The following is a 23,077-nucleotide window of genomic DNA, read 5'->3' on the forward strand; positions in this document are numbered from 1 at the left end:
GTTGCAGCAAGTATCACTACTCCATTCTTCTTATGGCTGGATAATATTCTACTATATGGATACATCACCACAGGTGATATATTCATTATTTGGTTGGCACTGGGTTGTTGGCACTCTGTTGTGATTAATGCTGTTAGGAACACTCGTACACAAGTTCTTGTGGGGGCTTATTCTTTATTTGTCTTGGATATATATACCTATGATGGCATAACTGTGTCATACAGCAGCTCTGTTTAACTTTTTGAGGAGCTGCCAAACTGTTTTCCACAGCAGCTGTGCCATTTTGAATTCTCACCAGCAATGTATGAGGATTTCAATTATTCCACACCTTCCCCAACACTTGTTATTTTCACTTTTTAAATTATATCCATATTAGAGGGTGGAAAGTTATAATTCATAGTGCTTTCAATTTTTGTTTTCCTAACGACTAATATTTTTGAGCATCTTTTCATGTGCTTATTTGGCATCTGCAGATCTTTTTTAATAGAAATGTCTATTCAAATGCTTAGCCCATTTTTTTAATTGAGAGAGACAGACAGAGAGAGAGAGAGAGAGCGAGAGAGCGAGAGCGAGAGCGAGAGAGAGAGAGCGCACACGCACATGCTCAAACGGGGAGGGGTCGAGAAAGAGAATCCCAAGCAGGCTCCATGCTGTTGGCCCAGAGACTGATTTGGGGCTTACTCTCATGAACCGTGAGATCATGACCTAAGCCAGAATCAAGAGTCGGTCACTTCACTGACTGAGCCCCCAGGTGCCTCCCTTATCCCATTATTAATTGGGTTGTCTTTTTACTCTTAGCTTGCAAGAGTTCTTTTTACATTCTGACTACTGGGCCCTTATCAGATATACAAATACTTTTTCCCATTCTTTTGTTTTTTTCACTTTCTTATGGTGTCCTTTAAAGCAAAAACTTTTTCTCATTTTGATGAAGCCATTTTTACCTAACTTTTCATTTATTATCTGTGCTTTTGATGTCCTAGCTAAGAATCCATCACCTAACCCAATGTCACAAAGATTTACTCCTACACGCTCTTACAGAAGAAGTTTTATAGTGTTAGTTCTTACATATGGACTTGGATCCATTTTGACTTAATTTTTATCTGTGGTACGAGGTTTGGATTCAAATTGATTCTTTTAAATGTTGACTATCCAGTTGTCCCAGCACCATTTACTAAAACGACTGCTCCTTCCCCATTTAATTGTCTTGGCACTGTTGTCAACACTTAACTCACCATAGACAGACGGGTTATTTCCAGACTCTCAATGCCATTCTGTTTATCTCTGGGTGTATCCTTAAATCAGTACCACGTTGTATTCATTACTGGAGTTTTGAAATAATGTTTGAAATGGGAATGCACGAGTCTTCCACTTTTGGCCGTCTTCTGCAAGATTGTTTAAATTAATTCTGGGTCCATGAAATTTCCACATAAATTTCAGGAGCAGTCTCTCAATTTCTAAAAAGCTGCAGTTAGAATATCAATAAGGATTACACTGAATGCTTGGATCAATTTGGGGAATGTTGCCATCTTAACAATATCAAGTCTCCCAATCGATGAACACACACAGTCTTTCCATTTTTTAAAATTTGCTTTAATCTCTTTCAACTGTGTTTTGTAATTTTCAGTGTGTAACTCTCACACCTGCTTGGTTAAATTAATTCCTAAATATGTTATTCTTCTTACTCTATCGTAACTGAAGTTGTTTTCTTACTTACTTATTTGGATTATTCACTGCTAATGTACAGAAATACAATTGATTTTTGTATACTGATCTATCTTGCACCCGGAACCTGAAGTCTATTTTATATTTATTTTTATTTATTTTTAAATGTTTATTTAATTTTTGAGGGAGAGGGAGAGAGAGAGAGAGAGAGAGAGAGAGAGAGAGAGAGAGCGAGCGCGAGAGCGAGCACAAGCAGGGGAGTGGCAGAGAGAGAAGGGTACAAAGGATCTGAAGTGGGTTCTGTGCTGACAGCAGGGAGCCCAATGCAGGACTCAAACTCACGAACCAGGAGATCATGACCTGAGCAGAAGTCAGACGCTCAACTGACTGAGCCACCCAGGTTCCCAAGTCTATTTTATATTTAAAGTGATTATAGCAACACAGGACTCAAGCCCAATCAACTAATGGAAAGACTGATTCAAACACCAACACTGACATCCTGTGACAGAAAAGGAAAAGAAGAGACACATTACATACAAGGGAACAAACAGGACAGAATGGGCAGACGACTGATCAGAATCCATGCAAGCCAGAATTTTCTGATTAATGCAAATGTTTCTTGAAAATGAAGGTGAAACAAAAACTTTCAAAGAAATAAAAAAGCTGAGAAAATTCATTGCCAGAAGATCTTCCCTACACAACACGTTAAAGGAAGTTCCTCAGGAAGAAGGCAAATGAAATCCAAAGAAAATCTGGATCTATACAAAGAACTGAATAGTGCTGGATGTGGTAAAGTTGCGGGCGTATATGAATTTTTTCCTTATATTTAATCTCAGTAAAAGAGAACCATCTAAATAATACTAACAATGTGTTGTGGGGTTTACGACCTTGGTAGAAATAAAATGCAAGAAAGCAATAGCACTAAGGCTGGGAGAAAGGACATGGAGGTACATAGTCCTACGATTCTGACAGTGTACAGGAAGTGGTATAATATCATTTGAAGGCACAGTGTGAAAAGCAACAATATATATTAGAACCCTAGAGCAACCGTTTCGAAAAAATGTTTAAAGATATATAACTAGTAAGCCAATTGTGGAGATAAAATGGAATAACACCAAATGTTCAACTGATCCAAAATTATAGAGGGAATAGGAAAGGAAAATGTGAATAAAATATCCATAGGATAAAATATACAGCCAGATGGAAGACTTAAACGTAAACTGTTAACACACTGATTGTACACTGCCTACACATCAATTAAAAGACCTCATTTGTCACTTTAGGTAAAAATAGAAAGACCCAACTATGTACTGTCAAAAGGAATCTCACTTTAAATATGAATACGTAAATTGAGTTAAAAGTAACTGAAAGGAAAATTTATCGATAATGCTATGGTTTGAAGATGTCTCCTCCAAAATTCCTATGTTAAATCCTAACCCCCATACCTCCTAACCTAGGAGGTGTGGCCTTTGGAAGGTGATGAGGCCCTCGGGCAGAGCCCTCATGAACAGGATTAGGGCCCTTATGAAAGAGGTTCCAGAGATCCTTTGTCCTTCCACTATGTGAGGACACAACCACAAATCTGTGACTTTGAAGAGGGTCCTCACTAGAACCCAACTATGCCGGCACCCTGATCTTGGACTTCCAGCCTCCAAAACTGTGAGATACCAAGTTTGTTTATAAGCCTCCCAGTCTGTGGTATTTTGTTCCTGCATCCCCAACACACTAAGACACATACACCCAGCAAACGTGAATCACAGGAAAAGCTGGGAGGGCTAAATTAATATTACAGAGAATATACTTCAGAATGAGGATTATCACAAGGGGAAAAGACAGATGTTACTTAATAAAAGAGGTCCAGTCATCGAGAAGATCCAAAAATCATGAATGTGCATGCATTAGTAAAAACTGATGCAAGAGCTAAAAACTGATAAAACTAAAAGGAAAAACAGAGAAATCAGTTAGCTGAAGCCTTCAACATTCCCCCATCCACAACTGACAGTACAAGTGGACAACACAATCAGAAACTATATGGAGCAGTGGAGCAACACTATCAACAGCCATGACCTAACGGGTGCTTACAGAAGGACAGCACAAGACACCATCTTCTGAAGTGCACACACAAGGTTCACAAGACAGGCCATATTCTGTGCCATAAAGTAAATCTCAACAACTTCTAAAGGGCTGAAATCATACAAACTGGGTTCTCTGACCGCAAAGAATTAAACAGAAATTAATTGCAGCAAGGTATCTGGAAAACCACAGAATATTTTGAAATTAAATGGCATTTCTCAATAATGCAGGGATCAAAGAAGAACCTGCAAGAAGTAGAAAACCAAAACACAGTATGTCAAAATCTGTAAGGTGAATCTACAACAATGCATTGAGGGGAATTTTTATCATTAAATATTTACATTAGAAAAGAAGAACTGTCTGAAATCAACTGTCTAAACTGTCACCTTAAGAAATTAGAAAAGCAAAATCAATTTAAACCTAAGGGAAGCAGAAAAAGTATAATGAAGGTTTGAGCAGAAATCGACCTACTAGAAATCATAAAATCAATACAAAGGAATCAGTGAAACTAAGAGCTGGTTCTGTGACAGGACCAGTAAATCTAATAGGTTTAGCCAGACTGATAATAAGGAATGAGGGCAGAGTGACATGGATTACTAATATCACTACTGCCAGCAGAGACATCAATACAGATCTTTCAGACATGAAGTGGATGAGAAAATATTATTGAAAATATTATCCAAAAAAAAGATGAAATGGGAAAACTCCTTGAAAGGCCCTAGCTCGCAGGCCCCAGTCAAGAAAATAACACCACTAGCCTTATATCTGTCAGAGATTGAATTCACTAAATCAAACAGAAAACAAAAACCCTTCCCTCACATAAAACTCAAGGCTTGAATGGTTTCACTGTTTAAATTCTATCAAACACATATGAAAGAAATAATGCAGGTTTGAACAAAGTCTTCCAGGCAACTGAAGATGAGGTCACACTTCCTAACACATGTTATAGAGCCAGCAATATCCTGATATGAAAGCAAGACAAAAAATTAAGAAAATAAATTACAGACTCTGGGAAAAAAAAAAAAAAAAAAAAAAAAAAAGAGAAACCTCACTAGAGTCCAGAGCCTAGAAAGGAGAACCATACCACTTCAACATCAATTACAGGAAGAACTGTCAGTTATAGACCCAACAGAAGAATAATCAACATGAAACAATCATGTAGGCCCCAACAGGAAAAGATGTACATTGCATGTCCTGTAAGATATTGACTACGCCTCCAACTCAGCCAATGAGAAACTGTCATTACCCTGAACTCTTGCTTTTCTTCAATGGGCTTTCATTCAAAACAACCCTTCCAACTTCCTCCTTCTTCTCCATAAAATAACGTTCCTCTACTTTGCTTATTGGACTTGCCTAGGATTTTGCCTTAGGTTGCTTGTTCCAAACCGTAATTCACTGCTATTCCTGAACAAACTCATTTTGCTGGTAAAATAACTGGCTGTTCTACTTTTGAGGCTAACAAGAGCAATAGCACTCATGACCACAGATGCAATAATCCAAAATAAAATATCGGCTGTTTGAAACCAGCAACATAGAAAAAAGACAAAATACCATAGTGAAATGGTTCCACAGCTTTGAGAGTGGTTCAATGTTTCAGAATCACTCACGCTAACTGACCATAATAACAGACTAAAAATATATAAGCATCTCAATAGATGCATAAAGAGTATTTATTTGATAAATTTACTTGATAAAAACTCCTAGCAAACTAGGAATAAAGAAGGATTTCTAGCTTAGTCTCCTAGGGCTGCTGCAACAAAACTACCACAGACTGGATGACTTCTAAAAACAAGAGAAATCTATTTCTCATATTTCCAGATGCCAGGAAGCCCAAGATCAAGGTGCCAGCAGATTTGGGATGTGAGGCCCTGCTTCCTGCTTCACGGACTGCTGACTTCTTGTCCTCACATGGCGGGAGGGCTGAGGGAGCTCTCAGGGGTGGGTCTCTTTTATAAGGGCACTAATGCCATTCATGTGGGCTTCATCTGAATGACCTGATCACCTCCCAAAGGCCCTACCTCCAATCACCATCATACTGGAGAAAGGTTTCCACATGAATGTTGGGGAGATGGCAAGATTCATTCAGTTTATTGGCAACATCCTTAAACCGATAACTGGCATCTACAAAAATATCTAAAGCTACTGTAATCGTTAATCCTGAAGGTCTGAATGTTTCCCTCCTGAGACAGGGAACAAGGTAAGTATGCATACTTTCACCACTTCTAGTCAATATTTTCCTGGCTGTTCTAGCCAATAAAAAAGTCAAGCAGAAATAAAGAAGTAAAACAGTCATTATTCACTGGCAACACCTGAATCTGTAAGAAAAACCCATAAAACATTACTTGAATTAAGAAGCGAGTTTAGCAACGTGAAGAGACACATAGTCAGTATGTAAAAGTAAATTCTGCTTCCATATACCAGCCATAAACAATTAAAAATGGAAATTTTCAAAAGCAACGCTACATAGTGTAATGCTGAAAAACAGGAGAAAGAATGTGCTGCCATTGTCCCCACTCCCCAGCTACAGAGTTGTGGTTCAGAGGTTTTGAAGCAGATAGCTCCTCTCAGAGGAACAAAGTTCATTTGCAAAGGGGTGTTGAGGAGAAGGTCAAGCAAGTCTAAGGGCACTTGCAAAACAGTGGAGGTTGTGGTACAAGGCAAACGGTAGGAGACTGGTAGAAGTCTTGGACATAGAGGATCAACTGTAGGCTGGCCGGATTACCTGAGACAATCAGGGAGAAGAGACAGCTGCAAGGAGCCTGCCTAGGGTCAGAAAAACTCTGAAACAGTAACTTCAGCAGCTAGCCCTTCAAAGGAGCACGGATTTCACTGGTTTATATTATGAAGCAATATATCCAGGGTATCGCTGAAAACGGTTGAACAAGTAGCCCACAGTCAGCGAACCGGAACAGCTGGGTGTGGTCAGGCAAAGAGACAATCAGAGAGAACCTGACGCAACCAGTCATCCCAAGGGGACAGTAGGCATCCCCAAGTCGTCTCTCCCTGAGGACTAAAATCTGAAGCCTAACACAAGGGTGGGGGTGGGGGAGAGTAAGGAGAGAAAACAGACTCCACTAAAATAAACCAGCTAGACACTAAACAACTAGACAAGGAAATAGAAGTAACAAACCCAGGAAGGGGTGGGATGGATCAGTACCCAGTACTGCTCCAATATTTTAGATAGTTAGACACGAAAAAAATTATGATAATTCAAAAAACAGGAAAGCATGAATAAGCAACAGAAACTGCCGGTGCTTGCAACCAGATGTCAGATTTGATAAAGAATTCAAAGTAGCTGCTATAATCAGGTCCAAAGAACAAAGAAAACCACAATCAAAAAAGTAAAGGAAGGTATGATGAAAATGTCACATCAAAGACAGAATAACAATAAAGTGAGAAAAATTATTTAAAAAAGAACCAAATACAAGTTCTGCAGTTGAAAAGTGCAGTAACTAAAGTGAAAAATTCACTCGAGGAGATCGACACTAGTTGAACTACCAGAGAAAGATTTAGCAATCTTGAAGACAGATGGACAGCGATTATACAGTCTGAAGAAAGTGAGGAAAACAAATGAGGGCAATAAACTGAGCTGCACAAACATATGGAACACTCTTAACACCAACACGGATGCAGGAGAGTACCAGAACAGAGACAGAAAGGAGCAGAAAAAAATATTCAAAGAAACAGTGCCTGAAAGCAACTCAATGAACTCCAAGTAGGATAAATGAGAGATTCATAGACACATCACAGTAAACATGCCGAAAGCCAAAGGCAAGGAGAAAATCCTGAAAACAACAAGAGAAAATGACCAGTCACTTATGAGGGAAATACAATTAATAGCAGTTTACTCAGAAGAAAATATGGAGGCCAGAAGGAACTGGGTAATTAAAAAATTAAAAAATGCTCAACAACCAAGAATCTCATATCCAGTAAGCTATTTTTAAAAATGAAAGTAATGTTACTGAATTGGTTCCTTAGGTATAAGAATTTCTTTTTGTCAGAATCTTCAGGGTTTTACACAGATAAGATCATGTCATCTGGACGTGGAGGACTTGATGGCTACTAAAATAAACCAGACACAGAAAGACAAATACTGGGCCATCTCCCTTCTACATGCAATCTAAAATACTCAGACTCCTAGAAGCTGAGGGTAGAACAATGGCTGCCAGGGGTAAGGGGAGGGGTAAATGGTGAGGTGATGGTCAAAGGTACAAAGTTACAACTATGAAAGAGAAGTATGTTCTGGAGACCTACAGAGCGTAGTGCCTTTACCTAACAATACTGCGTTATATACTTAAAATTGCTAAGAGATTATCTTATGTTAAAAGTGCTCTTACCGCTAATGATAATCACATAATAACAACCACACCAACAAGAAGAAAGGGTTGTACATGTGAATACCTTTACCTATAGCTTTACCTATCAATCAGACCTCAATAAAACACACCTCTTTGGTACCACTAGTCACGGTAGTAATTTTTACATTGACTTATATGATTGTTAGATTAACTATTCTCGAATGATTTGGCTTAAACTCACTCCACGAAGGCAGTGATGTGTCTTTGTTTACTGTATCGCCCAGGCACCCAACACAGTGTCTACAGTGTCTAGGTAAGAGCTGAAACTTATTTAGTGAATCATACTTAAATGAATAGAGTCTCTCACCCTATATTTGCCACACACACACACACACACACACACACACACACACACACACACACGGTTACCATCATACTTATGCAACTCAGGGAGCAGTGCCTGGGCAGCCACCCCCAGCTGGATCAGGAGATGGAGGAGCACCAGTGGTGTTGCCAGATGGCAGCTTTGAGCTTCTGTAAGGTGAGGCAGTGTTACTCTCAGCAAGGCTAAGAAACTTTATGAATGTGTCTATGGTAAAGGCTGAGACCTTCGTGCCTTCACACACTCAGTGTCCCCTCGTTACTGTTCATGGCGGGTCATCAGAATGCTCATCACTAAGTGCAGCGATTCCCTCCCGGACCTCGGACCAGGGTAACCTCTCCCCACAATACTAGAGCACTCTATTTTCATAGCAGAAAAGCAAGGCCAGAAAACGGGATTTTCGCTGTTTGTCCCCTCTTAATGTGTTTTCTCACCTTGTACTCACTTCCATGCTTCTTCTTTGAGTCACCCACCCAACCCTGCTACTTCCCAACCAATGACTACAACACCTGTGCCTGCATCTCACTTGCTATGTAGGGCTCTACTGGAGGTGGCTGGATCTAACTATTGTACTATGCATTTGCTTTCTGTTTTCTCTTATGAATCCGCAGGCCTCCAGACTTCAAGTAACGTGCTCCAGGTGGCCCACAAACGGAGAATGCTTCAGGTGAGGCTGCCACTCTCACCCACAGTGTGACCAAAGCAGTGCTACCTTATAAGAACCACACACTGCACCCCGGGGGCCAAAAGAGAGCAAAAGTCTAAGAAATTTTAATAGAGATGCTTATCTCAACAGCACAACTGTCTCTTCTTAGGGACAAGCAAGTTGCTGTCTGATTTGGTTTGGTTTTGGCCTGCATCGTCTGTGGCATTTTCATAGCCCTTGCAGACTTAGCTAACCTTCCATCCAAACCTCTCTGCTTCCCTCACTGCTCCGCTCTACTGTCCCACATAGCTCTCCTCCGCTTTAAATGCACTGATCGGGTTTTCAGCTGGCAAGGATATCAAAGCAATTCATTATCTTGAAATGTCAAGATACCAAAGAGATCGAGTCTTTAGAAAAACGACTTTAAAATCTATAGGATTTTATCTGTTGTTTTGTTTCCAAACATTATATATACCATAAACTACTGTCCATAATGATCATGATGAGGCTACCAACGCTGAAATCTGCCGCAGCAAACGCGTCTATAGACCTTGATACGAACCAGATCCCGACTTAGTGATGTGCCTGTATTGACTCGTCACCTCACAGTCTCTCGTGCACCTGAGACATCATGTTCTATCCAAGCACTGATCCAGTGTAATCAGGATAAGCTGTCTTACATGTTCACCTGTCTTTTGAACCAAAGGACACTGGACACTGAGGTGCACTGCAGTTTATGGCCAAATTCCATGTCTCTGTTATGTTTTTCTCTGACCTGGATTTAACCCTGACCTTGCCCTTGCTGAGTAGGTGGCTCTGGGTAAGTTACTTCACCCCTTAACCTCTACGGGTCTCAGTTTCCTCATCTGGATGGAACAAGGGACGATACCCTTAAAAACACTTACCTCACAGTGCTGCAGTGGATACTCCATGAATTTTAAAATCATTGCTGTAGGGAAAGAGCTAAAAACAAATCCAGGCCTGTAGTAAGCCTCCTGAAGTGTGAGCTTGTATTCCTGTCTCTTTCCTTCTGCTTGTATCCATTATCCTTCCCTCCTGTTTGCTACTCCTTCTCTCTGCCTGCCCCCTGCACACTTTCACCTCATCCTCCACTCCCATTCTCTCCTCACTGCACCTTTCCTAAGACTCTCCAAACACACTGTTTACCACCTCCTCATGACTCAGTTCAGAAAATACTAATACACCAGCCTTTTGTTAAATGAATAATGAATATGAGTGGAAGAAAAACAAATGTTACTGATGAAAACTGGACTGTTAACAGTTTCGTATCTTTACCAGATTCACATCTTCCCAACAGACTGAACTCCCAATAGGAGTTCAATACAACTAACGGCTGTAGAAGCCACCACATGATGAGGCCCTTGGCCTTTACATTTCACTCTTCGAAATGTTTACACAAATTTATACACTCGTGTTCTATCATCATCCAGTGACCACTTCATTTTCCAAACACTGTACAAAATGTGCAAACAGGTCATTCGTTCTAATTTCCTAGAGAAGTTTCCATTCAAGTTTTCCATAGGAACCCACGATGATGCAACCAAGCATTGCATTTAGGCTTCCCAATGGCCCATAAGGAGAGCTGAATACTCGTTATGCTAATAAAAGCACGCCCTCCACCGTGCCCCACAGACTCAATTCCTGAGTCCCCAAGGAGCCGAAGTGATAGTGCTAAGTCCTTCCAGTGAGTCAAAGGTAGTCTTGACACCATCTTTCCAGAACATGCTTCCCGGAAATGTGGGAACAACAACAGTAACAACAACGGCTAGAATTGATCGGCAATTTGCCACATGCCGGGCACTGTCCTGATGACTTTTCTTGTCTTAACACAGTCAGTACTCTAAACTGCCCCCAAGAAGTAGCTACACTTACTACTAACTAGTGTTTCCACGTTGCTAATGGAAACGAGGCACACAGATGTTAAGTAACTTGCTCAGTGGCATCGGGCCGTAAGTGGTGCAGGCACAGGTTGCAGAAAATTCACTGTACTGTGCACTTGTTCAGTCAATATTAGGATCCAAGGGCCACTGCAAAATATTTAGAGTTACACCTAACATATAACACAAACTGATTTTATAGCACGGAACTGCATGGTATACAGAAATTTGATTTCAACAGCAATCACTTAGATGGAAGCTTGACAGGGACTGGATTCAGGATACTCTGTGGAAACAATAACTCTCCGAGCCTTGTTAGTACAGCAGACAGCACATCAGTCTCCTAGCTGAAGTTCTTGGGTTTGTGCATCAGAGAAGGCACCAAACTGTTGTCACTTCTGCACCCTCACAACAATGGAGAGAGAAGCCAGGCAGCAGAAAAACGGGACCACTGCCCTGCTCCAGTAGTTCCCAGACAAGGAGTCCTCCTAAGTCAGAACCCAAGAACTTTTTAAAAATGCACATGCTATGATCCACACCCAGTGAATCTCATTTAGCGTGGTCACAATGTTAAGAATCTGTGATTTTTAAAAAAATGTTTATTTATCGAGAGAGAGAGAGAGAGAGAGAGAGAGAGCGCGCGCGCAAGAGAGCGAACATGCACGTGAGTCGGGTAGCAGCAGAGACAGAGGAAGAGAGAGAATCCCAAGTAGGCTCTGCACTGTTAGCAAGGAGCCCAATGCGGAGCTCATTCTCACGAACTGTGAGATCATGTCCTGAGCCGAAATCAAGAGTCGGATACTTAACCAACTGAGCTACCCACGTGCCCTAGAATCTGTGATTTTTAACTCTGCCTAGGAGACTCTCAAGAACTTTATTAAATCCCTGTGGTAGCAAGCCTGACTTCAATGTACTGACTCTTTCCAGACAAACACACACATGAGAGACCAATCTGAAAGCACACAGAAAGCAGAACATAATGAGCACAGCCTGAGACTCAAACCAAGGGCAGGGCAGATTTTCTGAGAGGACATCACGACCCCACTGGACTTTCTCCATGAAAGCTTCGGTCTATCTCAAATCCATTCTCTTCATGGCCAGTGGGTAGGGTTGGTGACAGAAGATGACATTAAGTTCTCATGATGGCATGGGCTTTTTTTGAGGACCACGTAAACCATATGATGTGAGGTTATGCAGTCTATTCTCCCCATGTCCTCTCAGCCTTTGGTTCATTCTTACACCCACACTCCACTCCACGTCAGCCTGGAGCAACCAGAACTTGGGCGCATGTCTTCCCTTCACCTATCAAAAACCTGCCTTTGACCTTAGGAGATCATCTCCCTCTTGTCCTTTCAGCTGTCCTGTGATATCATCTGCTGTCCCGAACAGGACAGAAGCTTAAAGCCCTTGCCCAGGCCCTTACTATGGTGTCCATACCTAGAAAGGCTTGTCATCAATGAGGAGGAGAACCCCAGTCCCAGGAGCTAAGAGCCAAGACGAGCACAAAACCATCCGGGCGTGGACATTCCACAGCAGTGGTGACCTCTGAAATGAAGCTTTACCTCACATCTCAGCTGTCCCTGAAACACGTTCTTATCACAGAAAGCAGGCAGAGGATGAGGGTGCCCGGAATCCTTCCTAGGGAGTACTTCCTGGGAGTACCATGCTGCCATGGTATTTCCCCTCACCAAATCCAGGCAAGGACCAGCATATTATGTGGGTTATAACCACAATGGCACATTTTGAAAATTTCAGAGGGAGACTGTGATTGTTGAAATGATTAAAGGGAAGTATCAGTATTTAAAAAGGGAAAGTTTCAGGGAGGCAAATCTTTTTGACAGAGACTTACATAAGGTGGATTTTCCATAAATGTTAACTTCCATGTAAATTGAGGGATACTTGCATGTTGTTTTACCTGGGAAGGTACCAATAATCCTTGACTGTTTTGGAAAATACATCAATGAAAGCAATTCTGTTCATGGCTTTGCGTCTCATACAACATGCCAGTATCACTTGATATCTGTGGCTGTGCGTGCAGGAAATAGAATGAGGGGAACCCAAGTGTACTGACCGGATGGGTCTTCTCCAGGTTATGCTGTGAAAGGACCGGAGGAATTAAGTGGGAGATGTTCACAATGTGATCTGCCAGCGGTCACTGAACATTGCCACTTTGTTTCCTTATCTGTCTCCCTCGTGTCTGCCTCGTGGAAGGCTGGAAACACACCTCTTGGTGTCTTCAGGCCAGAGGACCTGACACTCGGCAGAAGGCCAGTCCACACTTGTGGAATTGAAGTCAAATGGGAATGAATGGACCTAGTGTCATGATGATGAACCACACAGATGCCGGTCTGCAGAGGGCAGGAGGGACGTGCCACAGGTCTCAGTCTTAGGACCAATGCGGTAGGGTAAGACCAGCCTGCAGGACTGATCTCCATCACATCCCTCAGGGGTCCTAGATTTAACCAGTTAAAACAATTTGCACTAACCACAAAGGTCTAATGTAGAAAAACAGGTAACTTACTGATTAGTTTTTTTGTACAAACCTTTTTAGCTGGCCTGATGCACAAATTCAGGCACAGCACACACCGGTCGAGAAGCAGAACCTGACCTGAAAGTCTTCCAGGCTGAGGCAGTGTCGGGCTGGTCAGGGCACACACACAGGAAGGGTAATCCTAGCGGGCACACGTGATTCTCCTGAAACAGAGTTTACAATCGTTAGGGAGCCCAGAGCTGGACATACACCGAATCCGGCAACACGGCTCACCGGGGCCTCAATGTGGCCTCCCGCCACGGGCCTTCCCCTCTAGGACTCCCTGTCCACTTGGAATATTCATTTGAGCCCTTGGTTTTAGAGGGATGCCTGGAGGCAGTTATTTCCCAAAGTTGTGTCTGTCCACGACACCAGTTCATCCTCTCTCTGAGGGTGGAGGTCACGTGGAGGTGCCATGCGTGCAACGCCCAGGAGCTGGGGCCACCCCTGCTGTCCCACAGTCAGAGCTCTGGCAGGTATGGCTCGAGGCTCAGGAGTCAATTTGCATTCGCAGTGCTCACAAAGGCTTGCAAAGGCTGCACTGAGAGTGTTTCCTTAACAAAAAATAGAAAATTTCCAAGAATAGTCTGGACAGACACAGGCCATTAATGTCCTCGCCTCTTCCCTCTGCTTCTCCCCAGGTGCCAGGTTTGTTTTCTCCACTGTTACAAAATCAGTGCGTACAATTCTGAAACTGAACCTTTCCCTGACTTTATTTATCTCCTGCTCTCCTCCAAACCTTTTGTAAGGAGGGCCTGTTAGCAAAAGCGACCAAAATATTCTCATAGAAAACTCTATTACATAATGAGAAAGACTCATGATCATTAGGAATTGTTCAGGATGAAATTCTGAATTTTCAAAATTTTCAAAATGGGTTTACATCACCTCCTGTCCCTTTTGTCTCTCTCCTTTATCCAGCAACCAGGCTAGAACAGGTCATACCCTTGCTGGGGGCAGCTGCTTTGAACAGTGGCCCTGCCTAACATCTTACATCAGTTTTCTCAGACATCCAGGCACCAACAGCCACAACGTACAAAGCCACTTTTAAATCCTCCCTTTTCGCTCTCACTGCAAGTTTACTGAAACTCCTAGCAGTAAGTGGACACTTACCGGGTGACCATATAGGGGACATCCTGGTTGGAATGCCGGGAGGCGCAGCCACAGCAGCAGTAAGCCAGCTGAAGAAAAGGCTGGAATGCCTTCCCCTCCGTCTTTGCCTCTAGTTTATGTAAAGCTTTTTCTAGCCCAGGCAACAAATTAAATTTGTCTTCTCCCACGTGCAGGAGACAGCAAGTTAAACTTTCAACATTTTTGTTCACCTTTGGGAAGGTCTGGATCCTTTTCCCTGGCCTCCAGAGAATAAAGACCCAAGTCATAAGTTGGCTACACTTGTTCACCTCATATCATCCAGCATGGCTAAAGCAGCCAAGGCATGCAGTGAGCCAACGCTCTTGGACTTGGACCTTTTATTTTTGCATTCCGTGTGTAACATTTACCTTTCAGAACAGCTCAGCTGCTCTTTCATATCGTGGGCACATCCATAGTCACTGAGGCACAAGCAGCTTATCATCTCTACCGTGCCATCCTTTCTTTACGCAAAGTCTTCCACCATATTTTAGTGAGTCAGGGTTTTCCTGCTAGTGAGTCCCATGGCTGCCACCATGGTTTCGGAGGTCCCAAGACCACCCTTGCTTTTGCTGCATCCCCAGGAGGACGTGAAGGTCATCCTCAGGGCTAAGATTTATTACAGCAAAAGGATAGAAAGCAAAATTGCCCAGGGGAAATGCTGCCCTGGGTAACATCTGGAGGAAACCAGTGCAAGCTTCCAAGAGTCCTTTCCCAGGAGAGTCACACAATTTGTCCCTTCAGCAACAAATCATGATAACTCATGTGAAATGCTGTCTACCAAGGGCACCTCGTGAGTAACACAGCGTCAGAGGTTTGGGATGGAGGCTGGTCACGTAGGTACTGTCTGCCCAGCACAGACCAAGATTTCAGATTCCCAGAAGGAAAGGTATTTTCATAGATGTCTATGTGTTGAGATGTTTCATAGATGTTTAACATGAAACATATTGTTTGGACAGTTTAGGAAGAATAAAGCACCCTGCTCAGGTAGGGAATGGTGGGAAACCTTCTGAAATTCAAGTTCCTGGATGCAAGATAAGGGCCAACATGCTGATGTCTGTAAGCACAGCAGTTTCAGGCCTACTACGTTAACTCTTCTCTGCACAACACCCAATAACAAAGCTTCGAAATATATAACCAAGTCAGACAGAACTGAAGGATAAATGAACAAATCTACAAGTAACAGTTATAGAGGTCAACACTCTCTCAGTCATATGCAGAAGGAATAGAAGGAAAATTAGCAATATGCGGATGAACTGAACAACACCGTGAACTACCTGGATGTAACTGACAAGTATAGAACCCTTCACATATGGAAGTTTCACCAAGGTGGACTGCATCCTGGGTCACGAAACACATATCAGAAGTTATAAAATAGTTGAAATCATACAGAGAATGTTGCCTGAGCAAAAGAAAAAAAAAAAAAACCCAATATGTAAGAAAATGTGAAGAGGAAAATCTCCAAACACAAGGAAATTACACGATACATGTCTAAATAATCCCATGGTGCAAATGGCAAGGCTCAAGGGAAATTAGAAAATATTTTGGATACTAACCGTTTATCAGATGAACTGAATGCAAATGAAAATACAACATATCCAAATTTGCAGGATGCAGCTACAGCAGTACTTAGTGTTAAATGTACCGCATCAAATGTTTGTATTAGAAAGAAGAAAGGACCCACGTTAATAATGAAAGCTTCCACCTTAAGAAACTAGAAACAGGAAATAAAAATAAACTTAAAGCAAGCAAATAAGAAAAACAGGGTTTAGAGCAAATATCAGGAAAAGAATAGAGATAGTCAATGAAACCAAAAGCTGGTTCTTCGAAAAGGTCAATAAAATTCATAAATTTCTATCCAGACTGACACAAAAAGAAAGATAAGTAAAATAAAGACACAACTTACCAATATCCAGAATGAAATAGGTTACAGAATCCAGAGAATTTGAATGGATTCTAACAAATAATCTATGCACTTACATTTGGTAATTGAGATGGAACAGAACAATTGCTTGAAAGACACAAACTATTAAAGCTCAACCCAAACAAAACAAAACCCAACAAAACCAAAAAAAACAAAAAACCACCACCCAGGTAATCTGAAAAACATACATATATTTCTAAAATATCATTGTTAAAAACTTTCAGGAAAGAAATCTCCAGGCCCAGACGGTTTCTCTGGAAAACTGTACCACACACTTAAGAACAAGTAACAGTGTGCTATCAACAACAGCCAAATTATGGGAAAAGCCCATATGTCCATTGACTGATGAATGGATAAAGAAGAAGTGGTACATATATATACAATGGAATACTACTCAGGGATTAAAAAGAATGAAATCTTGCCATTTGCAACACTGTGGATGGAAGTAGATCGTATTATGCTAAGCAAAATAAGTCAGTCAGAGAAAGACAAATACCATACGATTTCACCCATATGTCAAATTTAAAAAACATAACAGATGAACACAGAGGAAGGGAAGCAAAGATAAGATAAAAACAGAGAGGGAGGCAAACCATAAGAGATTCTTAAATACAGAGAACAAACGGAAGATTGCTGGAGAGGTGTTGTGTGTGTTGGTGGGGGGGGGAGTGAGCTTAAATGCATCATGGGCATTAAGGAGGTCACTTGTTGGGATGAGCACTGGGTGTTATATGTAAGTGATGAATCACTAAATTCTACTCCTGAAACCATTACTACACTATACGCTAACTTGAATCTAAATTTTAAAAAATTCTACAAAAGTAGTAGAAATATAATAAGAAATAACAGCAATTCTACAACCTCTTCAAAGAAATAGAAGAGAGGGACCACTTCTTGAATCATTTCATCAGACTGGCATTACCCTGATAACAAAATCAGACAAAGACACCACTAGCAAATCATTCAATAATATATAAAAAGAATAATACAACATGAGCAAGTTGGGTTTATCCTGGAAATACAAAGCTGGTGTAGAATTCAAAAATCAGTTAAGAAATTATATTAGTGTATCAAAAAAAAAAAAAGACCCACATGATCATATCAATTGATGCAGAGAAAGCATCTGACCAAATTCAACAGCCATTCATGATAAAAACATTCAGCAAACTATAACCAGAAGGGAACTTTCCTAACCTGGATATAGTGTGGCCACGCACTGAAGAAGTTCTCAGACACTAGACCGAGCGGGTGTGCAGGGCTGCCTCTGTGAGAGAGCAGCAGACTGCATATAGCCCTTATTTCATATTTCATTAGATAGAGGATCAAAGAATATCAAAGCATGGAGAGCACAATGGACCTTTAGACATTAACCAGACATACATTTGGTGGCTACGTGAAGGCATGCAGGGAGTACGTGAAGTTTTAAGGAGTGTCAGGGAATTACAGCGGGTTTTGTATCTTAACTGTCCTCTGGGGGATCGTGGGGCTCTGTAGCTCATAATGCTACCACGTTCGACAGCCTTGAGACCAGAACATTGCTGACGTTTCAGCTATTGCCCCGTTCACCCTCCAGGACTTACAATACTTTCTCTAGAAACAACTCCACAATACAGAGCATCTTACAAAGATACCTACACCCTCCATCCTGCTTAATGAGGAAAGACTACATGCTTTCTCCCTAAGACCAGGAATGAGGCTACGATATCCACTCTCCCCTCTGTTTACTCAGTATTTTGCTAGAAGTCCTAGTCACTCCAGTAAGGAAAGAAAAAAGAAAGGTCAGGAAGGAGGAAATAAACTTCCAATTCACAATGACATGATTATGTATGTAGAAAATCCCATGAAATTACAGAAAAAAACCTCCTAGAACCAATACGTGAATTCAATGCTGTCACAGCATAGAAGCTGAACACAAAAAAATCAAGCAACTTTCTGCATGCTAGCAATGAACAATTACATAACAAGACAAAATACAGAAACCACCTGCAGGTACCATTTACAATCGCTTCCCCCGTTCCAGTCTATCGAAACATACACAGGATGTATATGCTCAAAACCACAAAAAGCTGAGGAAAGAAATATAAGACCTAAATGAATGGAGACACATACTGTGTTCTTGGGTTGATCAAATCAAAATAACGTAGGCGTCAATAGGCCTCAAAGGAATGCAACATTTTAATACAATTCCAATAAAAAATCCCAGTAGGACTTTTTGGACATATAGACTGATTATGAAGTTTATGTGGAAAGGTAAAGGAACTAGAATAGTCAAATAATTTTGAAAATGAAAAACAAAATTGGAGGAGTAACTCCAATTTTATGATTTACTGTGTAGCAACAGCCAAGATATGGAAACAATGTAAGTGTCCATGGAGGGATGAACGGATCAAGAAAATGTGCTATAAATACACAATGGAATATTAATTGGCCATAAAAAGAAAATCCTGACTTTTGCAACTAAATGGATGGACCCTGAATGCTTTACACTGAAAGAAGACAAAGAAAGACAAATACTGTATGTTCTCACATATGTGGAAATTTAAAAAGCCAAACTCATAGAAATAGAGATTAGAATGGTGTTTGCCAGCGGTTGGGGAAAATGGTGGTGTTGGGTACAAATTTCCGGCCATAAGAAGAGTAAGTTATGGGGATCATACACACACACACACACACACACACACATTTATATTTATATATATATATATATATATACACACATATATATATAAACACACACATATATATATGTATATATATATAAATATCATCACCGTGTATATCTTAAGCTTACTTATGTTATATATCAATAGCATCTCATTAAAACTGAAAAAATAAAATCATCCCCAGAATGTCCAGTGGGAGCCCCTTCAGGCTATTTTCTGTGTCCTTCTGACATCACCAAATCAGTCTTTGAACTGTCCCTTATTGTTGGTACCACAAGTTTCCTTGAACTGTCCCTTATGATTGGTACCACAAGTTGAGCCAGGCTCATTTGTCCTTTCGCTCTCCCAGCCTGGGAACCCATCACTGAATGCAGAATAATATTTAGAAGCCAGGACGGTCGGGGCTAGGTGTACTTATTACTATTGGGATGTTGCTGTTTCCAGAAAGTTTGGAATACATGTATGTACACATTCAAACACACACACATACATATGTACATCTGTATCTATCAACATATGCACACACGCACGCATACATATCATAAAGCATGAGTTCACATGGAGACCTCCAATCCCAATAGAACACCTCAGAATTTGTTTTCTTCCTTTCTGTATTTGAAATTTCCTCTTCCAAAAGTGAGAGTCGAGTCTTCCACATTTAGTGAGTTGACGAATCCTAAAGTATATAAGGCATCCCAGTTGTACACAGAGGCCCACCCTCACATGCTCTGCTGAACCAATCCCTGACCTTGACCTCCACACTCCACTGAAGTTTGAACCCTTGAGCCAGTTAGCCTTCTCCCCATCCAACCCCCAGGGACATCCTCCTTACTACCTTGGGCTCTGTCCCCAGTGCAGTCTGCCCCTATGTATGGATGCCCTTCTCACTGTGCCTGGGCTCTGACTCCAAGTGTGGGATGCCCCTACATGCACACACTTGCCTTGCTCTGTAGCACCTAATGGCTTTAGAGCTGAACTGCTCAGGCACAGGAGGGAAGGGAAGGGAAAGAAAAGGGAGGGGGAGAGGTGAATATATCTCAATACAATCAATTAACTAAAGTGAATTGGGGCAAATCCAGGCAATATCATGAAGCCAGTGTGTTGGGTTTTTTTTTTTTCCTCATTGCTCTCCAGCTTCCCCTTCCTGCCTCTCTTCTCTGCCCCATTTCTTTCTCAGTCCGGACCTCCATCAAGTGTAGAAATGTAACGAGGGGCATGATTCCCATATTATCGCTTATATCTGCTGGCTGGCTGACATCCAAACTGGATGGTGTGGGCCCTGCAGCTCTGACACTCAAGCCTCTCATGTCTCAAGTCTTTCATGATGGAGCACAAGGTTTCACCCCTCTTAGCAATTTCAGGTGTAAACAGGAGATCAGATTCTGGACACTTCTTGGAGTGCCCTTCTTCCGGTCCTTTATAAAATGGGGATGAAGACCACCTCCCTCACAGGTTGTGGGAAAAATAGAGACAGCAACACCAGACACCTTTCACTGCGCTCTATGTGTCAAACCAGTTTTGAGGGCTTTTGCCAGCATTACAGGACTCCTTGATATCAGGAACATACTCAGTGGATTTCCCCTCAGTACTGTTGCACCTGCTGTACCTTCTGCCTGTAATGTTCTAACAACTGCAGGTAGTTCCACGGCCTGTTCCTTCACTTCCTCAGGAATCTGCTCAGTCATTACCTTCTGAGGGAGTCATTCCCTCATCACCCTGCATAAATACCAACATGATCCCCACATACTCCTTCCTCCAACCCACCTTCTCTTTCTATGTAGCACTTGACATCCTCTGACAGTCAATACATTTACTGGCTAACTCTAGGGAATAAGACACTTTGTCAGTTTTATCCTGTGTTGTACTTCCGACTTCCAAGGAAAGTACTCAGGCACACAGCCGGTGATCAGAAAATTCTTGTGGAAGGATGGCTGGGAGTCAGGACCTTTACACACACTTCTAAGTTGCACAGGTACCCTCCAAGACACGCACTGCCCCCATTTTATTGATGCTGACACATATTTAATCCTCAGGAAACAAGTGACTTTCCCGATGACACACAACCAGGATTTGGGGGTCCGGGCTTTGGAATCATATCTGCCAGCTTCCAAACCCCTCAGTTCCTGGAAAGAGACCTCACAACCACAAAGATAAAAGATTTTACTTCTCAGACACAGACGCCAAACAGCTCAGATACCCAGGGACACCAAAAACAGATCCCTGAACACACCCTAAAAAAGATTCAAAAAATCTCTGCACAAAGAGCTTGCAACTTGAGTCACAGAATACAAAAAAACAACAGAGATCATACACACTGAAACAACTCCTGCCCCCCCCCCCGCCCCCGCAACAGATCAACGTGTTCACTCCAGGAAACAAATTAAATCTGCTCAGAGACCTCACATCCTAGAGAAGACTCCCAAACCCTGCAGACACCTCCCAAGCTATTACAAGGACCTCAAAATAAAAAGGGAAAGACAGAAGCTCAAATAACTCAGAAACATCACATAACCTTTATCTTTAAAGTCCCCAGACATTTCAGAGAACCCACACCTTGGACTCGCAAACAGCACAGATCCTTTACACCTTAAGATAATGCCCCCCACCCCACGCAGCTCAGAGATATCACAACTTGAAACAGAATCACAAACAGCTCAGAGACCTCATACCCTGGGGTGCAGACGCCCACACAGATCTCAACCCCACGGACATAAATGCGCAAAAAGCTCAGAAAATGCACCCCCAGATATACAGACACGCACGGCCTAAAGTCCTTATCCCGTGGCGTACAAAATCCACTCAGATAAAATATCCCATTCACTCACAATCTCCTAAAAGGCTCAGAGAGATCAAATATACTCAAACTGTGCCTGTGATGTCCTCTCTAGCCATACACATCCCCAAACTGCTTGACACACTCTACTTCCCAGGCAGGGACGCCAAACAAGCGCACAGACCTCGCCCTGGACTTAATTGATTGCATCTGTAGGATGGATGGCGCCGTGCCAAATGCGCCCGACTAGGCTTGTGACCGAGTTAGGGCTGAACAAGACTGAAAGAGCTCACGTGAAGACAGTTGCACAGTCACGGCGCGCGTCCAGCGCCAGACTCTGGCTACAAACGAGCTGTTGCGCCGAACCTCGCCACCGACTGGGACAGCATCTTCAGCCCCTCGGGGCAGTCAGTCGGAGAGTAGTTCAACTCGGAGAAAAACTGCGCCCTCTGAAAAGCCACACACACACAAACACACCCACACCCACACAAACACACACACACCCCTCGCCCAGAGCTCCTGCCCTCGTTGTGCCTGACCCCGCTAGATAGCCAATGGGAACGGGGTAGACGAAGACAGGGGCGGGGAGTAGGGAGTTTTTCCGGAGCCATTTTGCGCCCCGGAAGGGCTTACTCTGGCACACTCTCTCCCGGACCAATCATCACCTAGAAAGTCTCTGACCTCGCCCCCTATATATAGGAGAGCCAATCTCTCACCTCGTTGCTGCCCAGCTGGACGTAACCATGTAGAAACGGAGGGGTGGAGTCGGCGAAGTGCAAATGAATAAAGCGGCCTGAGACCCGGTGTTCACATAGGTTCACATGGGCAGGAAGAATGGAGTGGAGCGAGTGGGGAAGGACCTGGCGGCGCCATTAGCGCCTCCGCTGCGACCTGTGGCTGATGCCACACGCTGTATAAGCAGACCCTCAGTACTGTCACATACACAATGGATTATTCCAAAATCGGAGTCCCCTCTCTAGTGGTACCTCCCGGAGTGGACGGTCCTGCCTCTGTGGCCCTGAGAGGTGTGTCCAGTGACGCTTACCGTTCCAGCTCGCGCGCCCCTTAGTGGCGCGTACCTGGAATGGCTGGTCGATGCAGAT

General features: G+C 42.4%; 1 protein-coding gene across 13 annotated transcripts in view; it reads right to left on the bottom strand.

The window, feature by feature from the left end:
- FAM156B (family with sequence similarity 156 member B) overlaps positions 1–22,657 on the bottom strand; it is a 71,737-nt gene extending 49,080 nt beyond the window's left edge. For 2 of the 13 annotated variants that reach the window (XM_081794131.1, XM_081794130.1), the window contains exons 1-3: positions 14,986–19,159; positions 14,600–14,839; positions 13,568–13,653 (exon numbers count right to left, since the gene is read on the bottom strand). The gene's annotated coding sequence lies outside the window, so the exon portion shown is untranslated. Of the gene's footprint in view, positions 1–13,502; positions 13,654–14,374; positions 14,563–14,599; positions 14,840–14,985; positions 19,160–22,267 lie in introns of those variants that run through there. The other 11 variants (XM_081794119.1, XM_081794123.1, XM_081794122.1 and 8 more) reach the window with 10 other exon arrangements.
- Between the last annotated feature and the right edge of the window lie 420 nt (positions 22,658–23,077).

Source organism: Panthera onca, chromosome X, assembly GCF_046562875.1.
Source record: "Panthera onca isolate mPanOnc1 chromosome X, mPanOnc1 haplotype 2, whole genome shotgun sequence".
Classification (NCBI taxonomy): Eukaryota; Metazoa; Chordata; class Mammalia; order Carnivora; family Felidae; genus Panthera; species Panthera onca.